Source organism: Aegilops tauschii, chromosome 2, assembly GCF_002575655.3.
Source record: "Aegilops tauschii subsp. strangulata cultivar AL8/78 chromosome 2, Aet v6.0, whole genome shotgun sequence".
In the NCBI taxonomy this organism is placed as follows: Eukaryota; Viridiplantae; Streptophyta; class Magnoliopsida; order Poales; family Poaceae; genus Aegilops; species Aegilops tauschii.
In genome coordinates, this window is record NC_053036.3 from 121,170,260 (window position 1) to 121,181,659 (window position 11,400).

Below are 11,400 nucleotides of genomic sequence, written 5' to 3' on the forward strand. Positions count from 1 at the left end.
CCGCGCACACTCTCGATACGTCTTTCTCTCCCTCCTCCCCCAACAATGACAGCAGAAGGGTGACAACTCGATCTGATCATAATCTGTCAATTGGTTTCTCTCTCAAACATTGTGTCTCGGTGCCTCGCTCGGTAGCCCCCTCGATATGTAGACTTCTCGCGCGCGCACAGCTGTAGTGACGATGACGCTGAACCCAGTGTGCCTTGTTTTTACCGGCCTCATGTGATAGTTTTCACCCTATTTTCTGTTAATTAACAAGGCAACCTTTTCTTTGTTACTACTAGTGAATATGAAATCATTCGGGGCAGACATAAAATATATAACTTCAACCCAATTATCGCAGCAACTATTTTAAAAGAAGTTAGCTAGCTGCCCGTGCGTTGCACGGAACATCAAGATGCATTTGTATGAGTAGTTTATCTTGTGAGAGAAAAGGTTGAACGAGGGAAGGCCTCATTTGCGAACGTGAAGAGACGTGTGGGTATATTTTTGCAAAATTGCCATAGTTTCTTCCCTATCCGTTAGATATAAATCCGACGGCCTATATTGCAGGATGGCACGCACACCATCATCACCAACTCTGTTTTCTACTCCCTCCATCCGAAAATACTTGTCATCAAAATGGATAAAAAGAGATGTATCTAAAACTCAAATATGTCTAGATACATTTCCTTTTATCCATTTTGATGACAAGTATTTCCTGACGGAGGGAGTATTTGTCTTTTTAGAGATTTCAACAAGTGACTATGACCGGACCTTACCAACATACTCAAAAAAGTAGTCCATAATTTTGATGTTACCCTCTTTTCTTGGCGGTGCAGTGCCATCTGGATACCTCATAAATAAATCAAGGACAAATCTGACCCCTTCCTGAAAAGACATACGGAGCAAAATGAGTCTACATACACATCCATATGTGGTAGTCCATTTGAAATCTGAAAAAGACAAATATTTAGGAACGAATGGAGTATATATAAGAGTAGACATGGAGATATATCTCCAGCATGGTCTACAACAAAAATGTGCTGGGCTGGTTAGTGCCGGATGCTCGCAACGCGATGACATGAGTTCGAATTCTGTCTTTTAACTTTATATTTTTATATTATATATTACTCTACTTATTTAATATATACTTCTTTCGCTACTGTACTGACAGTGGAATCCACAGAGTACTTAGAATACAGGATTAAGGATGGACTTGTTTCTTTTTAACTTTCTGTAGGAAGCTGTAGCCACCCTGCAAGTCACGTGTACACTGTACATGAATTAACTTTTTATAGAGGGACAATCATACATGCAATTAACTCAAATGGATTGGATGTCACTCTATTATTTCCAGCATAAAGAGCATCTCCAACTTCCTCCCGCTTCCTTAAGTGGAGGACGACATCAAACGCCAGCGGCATACATTTTTACAACTCTAACCAACCAGATGAAATTCGTGCAAACACGGACTAATTTCATATAAGCATGAAGGATTTCGTATAAAAAAGCCGGATCTTCATATAAACATGATGGATTTCATTACATTTACATGAACTAAGAGGTGCCAATCCGGCTCTCTTGTATAATTAATACTCCCTCCGTCCGGAAATACTTGTCCTAGAAATGGATGTATCTAGACTTATTTTAGTTCCAAATGGCCGCCCGCGGATCCCTTTGTCTTCCTCATGTCCGTCAGACACTTGCGGGGTCGACGAAGGTCCTTGAAAGAGACGAAGCAGCAAAGAAACCACCTGAATCCGCGGTCGTCGCCTCGGCGGTGGCCTTCATGGGTCCCAAGTGGCGGCGGCCTCCCGTGTTCTACTTCTCCTTGATGATGGCGGCGGACACGGAGAAGCTGGCCACCGACTCGTCGCTCTCCACGCACCCGGCTTCTGTCTCTGCCTGCATGGCGCTGCCGCAGGCACGGGAGGCGCGCCCACAGACACGGGAGGCGCGGCCACCGCAGACACTGGTGGCGCGGTACGACGCGCCAGCGACGACACCCGTACCGGCGTGCTAGCCGCCGTGCCGGCGTGGAGCAACTCGCCACTCCTCATCAAGCTGAACTGGTGCGGCGAGTTGCTGAACCACGCGCCTGCTTGGGGCAGCAACTGGCTCCGTCGGGCCAAGCGAGGTTGGTGAAGCACCGAGCGGCCTCGCCCGTATCCGGAGGGCTCGGCGGGCCACCCAGCTGGGTAATATGCCGGAGAATGGCTCATCGGAAGCCATCGGAAGAGTGGAGAAAATGGTGAAGGAGGAGATGGGGGAGCGGCGGAGGGGTGCGATTCTTGCCCGCTGTCTGTCTGGGCTCGTGTAAATAGAGGGCGGATGGTAGGAGCTTGGCCGGCGTCTGGCCTCGTTTAAACTGAGGGCGGACGGGAGGAGCTCGGCCGGTGTTGCGTTTAATTCCGGCCTGCTCATGAACGGACGTGTCACAGGAGTAGGATTCTCGGTTTGCATGCGGGTTTAACGGAGGGGTTTAATGGAGGCGCCGGGCGTGCAGCGGGCGGCGCAGTACTATTCGATTTGACAGCAGTAATGAACCGTCAAATCACAAAGGCCCTCGCCTCTCGTGAAACCGACCGAGCTAGACTGCCCCGCCCTCTAGCCTTTTAAAAAAATTATATACTCCACTTTTGTACAGTAGTAGTATCGATGGATTGCGCCATGGAGCAAAACTTGAAATTAAAAAAAAGGTGGTACATATAGAGAGCGCTCGTCGCCAAATTATGCATATAGTACTATTAAAAAGGCTTGTCACAATAATGGTGTCCAGCACAAGTGCACAACTATTGGAAATATGCCCTAGAGGCAATAATAAATGGTTATTATTATATTTCTTTGTTCATGATAATTGTCTATTGTTCATGCTATAATTGTGTTATCCGGAAATCGTAATACATGTGTGAATACATAGACCACAACGTGTCCCTAGTAAGCCTCTAGTTGACTAGCTCGTTGATCAACAGATAGTCATGGTTTCCTGACTATGGACATTGGATGTCATTAATAACGGGATCACATCATTAGGAGAATGATGTGATGGACAAGACCCAATCCTAAGCATAGCTCAAAGATCGTGTAGTTCGTTTGCTAGAGCTTTTCCAATGTCAAGTATCTTTTGCTTAGACCATGAGATCGTGCAACTCCCGGATACTGTAGGAGTGCTTTGGGTGTGCCAAACGTCACAACGTAACTGGGTGACTATAAAGGTACACTACGGGTATCTCTGAAAGTGTCTGTTGAGTTGGCACGGATCGAGACTGGGGTTTGTCACTCCGTATGACGGAGAGGTATCTCTGGGCCCACTCGGTGATGCATCATCATAATGAACTCAATGTGACTAAGGAGTTAGCCACGGGATCATGCATTACGGTACGAGTAAAGAGACTTGCCGGTAACGAGATTGAACAAGGTATTGGGATACCGACGATCGAATCTCGGGCAAGTAAAATACCGATTGACAAAGGGAATTGTATACGGGATTGATTGAATCCTCGACATCGTGGTTCATCCGATGAGATCATCGTGGAACATGAGGGAGCCAACATGGGTATCCAGATCCCGCTGTTGGTTGTTGACCGGAGAGGCGTCTCGGTCATGTATGCATGTCTCCCGAACCCGTAGGGTCTACACACTTAAGGTTCGGTGACGCTAGGGCTATAGAGATATTAGTATGCAGAAACCCGAAAGTTGTTCGGAGTCCCGAATGAGATCCCGGACATCACGAGGAGTTCCGGAATGGTCCGGTGGTGAAGAATTTTATATAGGAAGTCCAGTTTCGGCCACCGGGAAAGTTTCGGGGGTTATCGGTATTGTACCGGGATCACCGGAAGGGTCCCGGGGGTCCACCGGGTGGGGCCACCTATCCCGGAGGGCCCCATGGGCTGAAGTGGGAAGGGAACCAGCCCTTAGTGGGCTGGGGCGCCCCCCCTTGGGCCTCCCCCTGCGCCTAGGGTTGGAAACCCTAGGGGTGGGGGGCGCCCCACTTGGCTTGGGGGGGAAGCCACCCCCCTTCCCCCTTGGCCGCCGCTCCCCCTTGGAGATCTGATCTCCCAGGGCCGGCACCCCCCAGGGGTCCTATATATAGTGGGGGGGGGAGGGAGGGCAGCAACACCACAGCCCCTGGCGCCTCCCTCTCCCCCTGCAACACCTCTCCCTCTCGCACAAGCTTGGCGAAGCCCTGCCGAGATCCCGCTACTTCCACCACCACGCCGTTGTGCTGCTGGATCTCCATCAACCTCTCCTTCTCCCTTGCTGGATCAAGAAGGAGGAGACGTCGCTGCTCCGTACGTGTGTTGAACGCGGAGGTGCCGTCCGTTCGGCACTCGGTCATCGGTGATTTGGATCACGGCGAGTACGACTCCATCAACCCCGTTCATTGGAATGCTTCCGCTCGCGATCTACAAGGGTATGTAGATGCACTCCTTTCCCCTCGTTGCTAGTATACTCCATAGATGGATCTTGGTGATGCGTAGGAAATTCTAAAATTCTGCTACGATCCCCAACAGTGGTATCAGAGCCAGGCCTATGCGTAGTTACTATGCACGAGTAGAACACAAAGCAGTTGTGGGCGTAGATGTTGCCAATTCTTCTTGCCGCTACTAGTCTTATCTTGTTTCGGCGGCATTGTGGGATGAAGCGGCCCGGACCGACCTTACACATACGCTTACGTGAGACAGGTTCCACCGACTGGCATGCACTAGTTGCATAAGTTGGCTAGCGGGTGTCTGTCTCTCCCACTTTAGTCGGAACGGATTCGATGAAAAGGGTCCTTATGAAGGGTAAATAGAAATTGGCATATCACGTAGTGGTTTTACGTAGGTAAGAAACGTTCTTGCTAGAAACCTTTACAAGCCACGTAAAACTTGCAACAACAATTAGAGGACGTCTAACTTGTTTTTGCAGCATGTGCTAAGTGATGTGATATGGCCAGAAGATGTGATGAATGATATATGTGATGTATGAGATTGATCATATTCTTGTAATAGGAATCACGACTTGCATGTCGATGAGTATGAAAACCGGCAGGAGCCATAGGAGTTGTCTTTATTTTTTGTATGACCTGCGTGTCATTGAATAACGCAATGTAAATTACTTTACTTTATTGCTAAGCGTGTTAGCCATAGAAGTAGAAGTAATCGTTGGCATGACAACTTCATGAAGATACAATGATGGAGATCATGATGATGGAGATCATGGTGTCATGCCGGTGACGAAGATGATCATGGTGCCCCGAAGATGGAGATCAAAGGAGCAAAATGATATTGGCCATATGATGTCACTATTTGATTGCATGTGATGTTTATCATGTTTTGCATCTTATTTGCTTAGAACGATGGTAGTAAGTAAGATGATCCCTTATAATAATTTCAAGAAAGTGTTCCCCCTAACTGTGCACCGTTGCGAAGGTTCGTTGTTTCGAAGCACCACGTGATGATCGGGTGTGATAGATTCTAACGTTCGCATACAACGGGTGTTGACGAGCCTAGCATGTACAGACATGGCCTCGGAACACACGCAATACACTTAGGTTGACTTGACGAGCCTAGCATGTACAGACATGGCCTCGGAACACGGAGGACCGAAAGGTCGAGCATGAGTCGTATAGAAGATACGATCAACATGGAGATGTTCACCGATCTTGACTAGTCCGTCTCACGTGATGATCGGACACGGCCTAGTTATCTCGGATCATGTTTCACTTAGATGACTAGAGGGATGTCTATCTGAGTGGGAGTTCATTGAGTAATTTGATTAGATGAACTTAATTATCATGAACTTAGTCTAAAATCTTTACAATATGTCTTGTAGATCAAATGGCCCATGTTGTCCTCAACTTCAACGCGTTCCTAGAGAAAACCAAGCTGAAAGATGATGGCAGCAACTATACGGACTGGGTCCGGAACCTGAGGATCATCCTCATAGCTGCCAAGAAAGATTATGTCCTAGAAGCACCGCTAGATGAAGCACCAATCCCAGAGAACCAAGACGTTATGAACGCTTGGCAATCATGTGCTGATGATTACTCCCTCGTTCAGTGCGGCATGCTTTACAGCTTTGAACTGGGGCTCCAAAAGCGTTTTGAGAAGCCTGGAGCATATGAGATGTTCGAAGAGCTGAAAATGGTTTTCCAAGCTCATGCCCGGGTCGAGAGATATGAAGTCTCCGACAAGTTCTTCAGCTGTAAAATGGAGGAAAATAGTTCTGTTAGTGAGCACATACTCAGAATGTCTGGGTTACATAACTGCTTGTCTCAGTTGGGAGTCAATCTCCCGGATGACGCGATCATTGACAGAATCCTCCAGTCGCTTCCACCAAGCTACAAGAGCTTTGTGATGAACTTCAATATGCAGGGGATGGAAAAGACCATTCCTGAGGTATATTCAATGCTGAAATTCGCGGAGGTAGAGATCAGAAAGGAACATCAAGTGTTGATGGTGAATAAAACCACTAAGTTCAAGAAAGGCAAGGGTAAGAAGAACTTCAAGAAGGACGGCAAGGGAGGTGCCGCGCCCGGTAAGCCAGTTGCCGGGAAGAAGTCAAAGAATGGACCCAAGCCTGAGACTGAGTGCTTTTATTGCAAGGGAAGTGGTCACTGGAAGCGGAACTGCCCCAAATACTTAGCGGACAAGAAGGCCGGCAACACCAAAGGTATATGTGATATACATGTAATTGATGTGTACCTTACCAGTACTCGTAGTAGCTCCTGGGTATTTGATACCGGTGCGGTTGCTCATATTTGTAACTCAAAACAGGAACTGCGGAATAAACGGAGACTGGCGAAGGACGAGGTGACGATGCGCGTCGGGAATGGTTCCAAGGTCGATGTGATCGCCGTCGGCACGCTGCCTCTGCATTTACCTACGGGATTAGTTTTAAACCTCAATAATTGTTATTTAGTACCAGCTTTGAGCATGAACATTGTATCTGGATCTCATTTAATTCGAGATGGCTACTCATTTAAATCCGAGAATAATGGTTGTTCTATTTATATGAGAGATATGTTTTATGGTCATGCCCCGCTGGTCAATGGTTTATTCTTGATGAATCTCGAACGTGATGTTACACATATTCATAGTGTGAATACCAAAAGATGTAAAGTTGATAACGATAGTCCCACATACTTGTGGCACTGCCGCCTTGGTCACATTGGTGTCAAGCGCATGAAGAAGCTCCATGCAGATGGACTTTTGGAGTCTCTTGATTACGAATCATTTGACACGTGCGAACCATGCCTCATGGGTAAGATGACCAAGACTCCGTTCTCCGGAACAATGGAGCGAGCAACCAATTTATTGGAAATCATACATACCGATGTGTGCGGTCCAATGAGTGTTGAGGCTCGCGGAGGATATCGTTATGTTCTCACTCTCACTGATGACTTAAGTAGATATGGGTATGTCTACCTAATGAAACACAAGTTTGAAACCTTTGAAAAGTTCAAGGAATTTCAGAGTGAGGTTGAGAATCAACTTGACAGGAAAATAAAGTTCTTACGATCAAATCGTGGTGGAGAATATTTAAGTCACGAATTTGGTACGCACTTAAAGAAATGTGGAATCGTTTCACAAATCACGCCGCCTGGAACACCTCAGCGAAATGGTGTGTCCGAACGTCGTAATCGCACTCTATTGGATATGGTGCGATCTATGATGTCTCTTACGGATCTACCGCTCTCATTTTGGGGCTATGCTTTAGAGACTGCCGCATTCACTTTAAATAGGGCTCCGTCGAAATCCGTTGAGACGACACCGTATGAATTATGGTTTGGGAAGAAACCTAAGCTGTCGTTTCTAAAAGTTTGGGGATGCGATGCTTATGTCAAGAAACTTCAACCTGAAAAGCTCGAACCCAAGTCGGAAAAATGCGTCTTCATAGGATACCCTAAGGAAATGATTGGGTATACCTTCTACCTCAGATCCGAAGGCAAGATCTTTGTTGCCAAGAATGGGTCCTTTCTGGAGAAAGATTTTCTCTCGAAAGAATTAAGTGGGAGGAAGGTGGAACTTGATGAGGTGATAGTCACCCCTTCCGAACCGGAAAGTAGCACAGCGCGGGAAGATGTTCCTGTGGTGCCTACACCGATTGGGGAGGAAGTTAATGATGATGATCATGAAGCTTCAGATCAAGTTACTGCTGAACTTCGTAGGTCCACAAGGACACGTTCCGCACCAGAGTGGTACGGCAACCCTGTCCTGGAAATCATGTTGTTAGACAACGGTGAACCTTCGAACTATGAAGAAGCAATGGCGGGCCCGGATTCCGACAAATGGCTAGAAGCCATGAAATCCGAGATAGGATCCATGTATGAAAACGAAGTATGGACTTTGACTGACTTGCCCGATGATCGGCGAGCCATAGAAAAATAAATGGATCTTTAAGAAGAAGACAGACGCGGATGGTAATGTGACCATCTATAAGGCTCGACTTGTCGCTAAGGGTTATCGACAAGTTCAAGGGGTTTACTACGATGAGACTTTCTCACCCGTAGCGAAGCTGAAGTCCGTCCGAATCATGTTAGCAATTGCCGCATTCTATGATTATGAGATATGGCAAATGGACGTCAAAACGGCATTCCTTAACGGCTTCCTTAAGGAAGAATTGTATATGATGCAGCCGGAAGGTTTTGTCGATCCTAAGAATGCTGACAAAGTATGCAAGCTCCAGCGCTCAATCTATGGGCTGGTGCAAGCATCTCGGAGTTGGAACATTCGCTTTGATGAGATGATCAAAGCGTTTGGGTTTACACAAACTTATGGAGAAGCCTGTGTTTACAAGAAAGTGAGTGGGAGCTCTGTAGCATTTCTCATATTATATGTGGATGACATACTATTGATGGGAAATGATATAGAATTCTTGGAAAGTACAAAGGCCTATTTGAATAAGTGTTTTTCAATGAAGGACCTTGGAGAAGCTGCTTATATATTAGGCATCAAGATCTATAGAGATAGATCAAGACGCCTCATTGGTCTTTCACAGAGTACGTACCTTGACAAGATATTGAAGAAGTTCAATATGGATCAGTCCAAGAAGGGGTTCTTGCCTGTATTGCAAGGTGTGCAATTGAGCACGGCTCAATGCCCGACCACGGCAGAAGATAGAGAAAAGATGATTGTCATCCCCTATGCCTCGGCCATAGGGTCTATTATGTATGCCATGCTGTGTACCAGACCTGATGTAAACCTTGCCGTAAGTTTGGTAGGAAGGTACCAAAGTAATCCCGGCATGGAACACTAGACAGCGGTCAAGAATATCCTGAAGTACCTGAAGAGGACTAAGGATATGTTTCTCGTTTATGGAGGTGACGAAGAGCTCGTCGTAAAGGGTTACGTCGACGCTAGCTTCGACACAGATCTGGATGACTCAAAGTCACAAACCAGATACGTGTATATTTTGAATGGAGGAGCAGTAAGCTGGTGCAGTTGCAAGCAAAGCGTCGTGGCGGGATCTACATGTGAAGCGGAGTACATGGCAGCCTCAGAGGCAGCGCAAGAAGCAGTCTGGATGAAGGAGTTCATTACCGACCTAGGGGTGATTCCCAGTGCATCGGGCCCGATGACTCTCTTCTGTGACAACACTGGAGCTATTGCCCTTGCCAAGGAGCCCAGGTTTCACAGGAAGACCAGGCATATCAAGCGTCGCTTCAACTCCATTCGTGAAAGTGTTCAAAATGGAGACATAGATATTTGTAAAGTACATACGGACCTGAATGTAGCAGATCCGTTGACTAAACCTCTCCCTAGAGCAAAACATGATCAACACCAGGACGCTATGGGTGTTCGATTCATCACAATGTAACTAGATTATTGACTCTAGTGCAAGTGGGAGACTGTTGGAAATATGCCCTAGAGGCAATAATAAATGGTTATTATTATATTTCTTTGTTCATGATAATTGTCTATTGTTCATGCTATAATTGTGTTATCCGGAAATCGTAATACATGTGTGAATACATAGACCACAACATGTCCCTAGTAAGCCTCTAGTTGACTAGCTCGTTGATCAACAGATAGTCATGGTTTCCTGACTATGGACATTGGATGTCATTGATAACGGGATCACATCATTAGGAGAATGATGTGATGGACACGACCCAATCCTAAGCTTAGCTCAAAGATCGTGTAGTTCGTTTGCTAGAGCTTTTCCAATGTCAATTATCTTTTCCTTAGACCATGAGATCGTGCAACTCCCGGATACCGTCGGAGTGCTTTGGGTGTGCCAAACGTCACAACGTAACTGGGTGACTATAAAGGTACACTACGGGTATCTCTGAAAGTGTCTGTTGAGTTGGCACGGATCGAGACTGGGATTTGTCACTCCGTATGACGGAGAGGTATCTCTGGGCCCACTCGGTGATGCATCATCATAAGGAGCTCAATGTGACTAAGGAGTTAGCCACGGGATCATGCATTACGGTACGAGTAAAGAGACTTGCCGGTAACGAGTTTGAACAAGGTATTGGGATACCGACGATCGAATCTCGGGCAAGTAAAATACCGATTGACAAAGGGAATTGTATACGGGATTGATTGAATCCTCGACATCGTGGTTCATCCGATGAGATCATCGTGGAACATGTGGGAGCCAACATGGGTATCCAGATCCCGCTGTTGGTTATTGACCGGAGAGGCGTCTCGGTCATGTCTGCATGTCTCCCGAACCCATAGGGTCTACACACTTAAGTTTCGGTGACGCTAGGGTTATAGAGATATTAGTATGCGGAAACCCAAAAGTTGTTCGGAGTCCCGAATGAGAGCCCGGACGACACGAGGAGTTCCGGAATGGTCCGGACGTGAAGAATTATATATAGGAAGTCCAGTTTCGGCCACCGGGAAAGTTTCGGGGGTTATCGGTATTGTACCGGGATCACCGGAAGGGTCCCGGGGGTCCACCGGGTGGGGCCACCTATCCCGGAGGGCCCCATGGGCTGAAGTGGGAAGGGAACCAGCCCTTAGTGGGCTGGGGCGCCCCCCCTTGGGCCTCCCCCTGCGCCTAGGGTTGGAAACCCTAGGGGTGGGGGGCGCCCCACTTGGCTTGGGGGAAGCCACCCTCCTTCCCCCTTGGCCGCCGCCCCCCCTTGGAGATCTGATCTCCCAGGGCCGGCCCCCCCAGGGGTCCTATATATAGTGGGGGGGAGGGTGGGCGGCAACACCACAGCCCCTGGCGCCTCCCTCTCCCCTTGCAACACCTCTCCCTCTCGCAGAAGCTTGGCGAAGCCCTGCCGAGATCCCGCTACTTCCACCACCACGCCGTCGTGCTGCTGGATCTCCATAAACATCTCCTTCCCCCTTGTTGGATCAAGAAGGAGGAGACGTCGCTGCTCCGTACGTGTGTTGAACGCGGAGGTGTCGTCCGTTCGGCACTCGGTCATCGGTGATTTGGATCACGACGAGTACGACTCCATCAACCCCG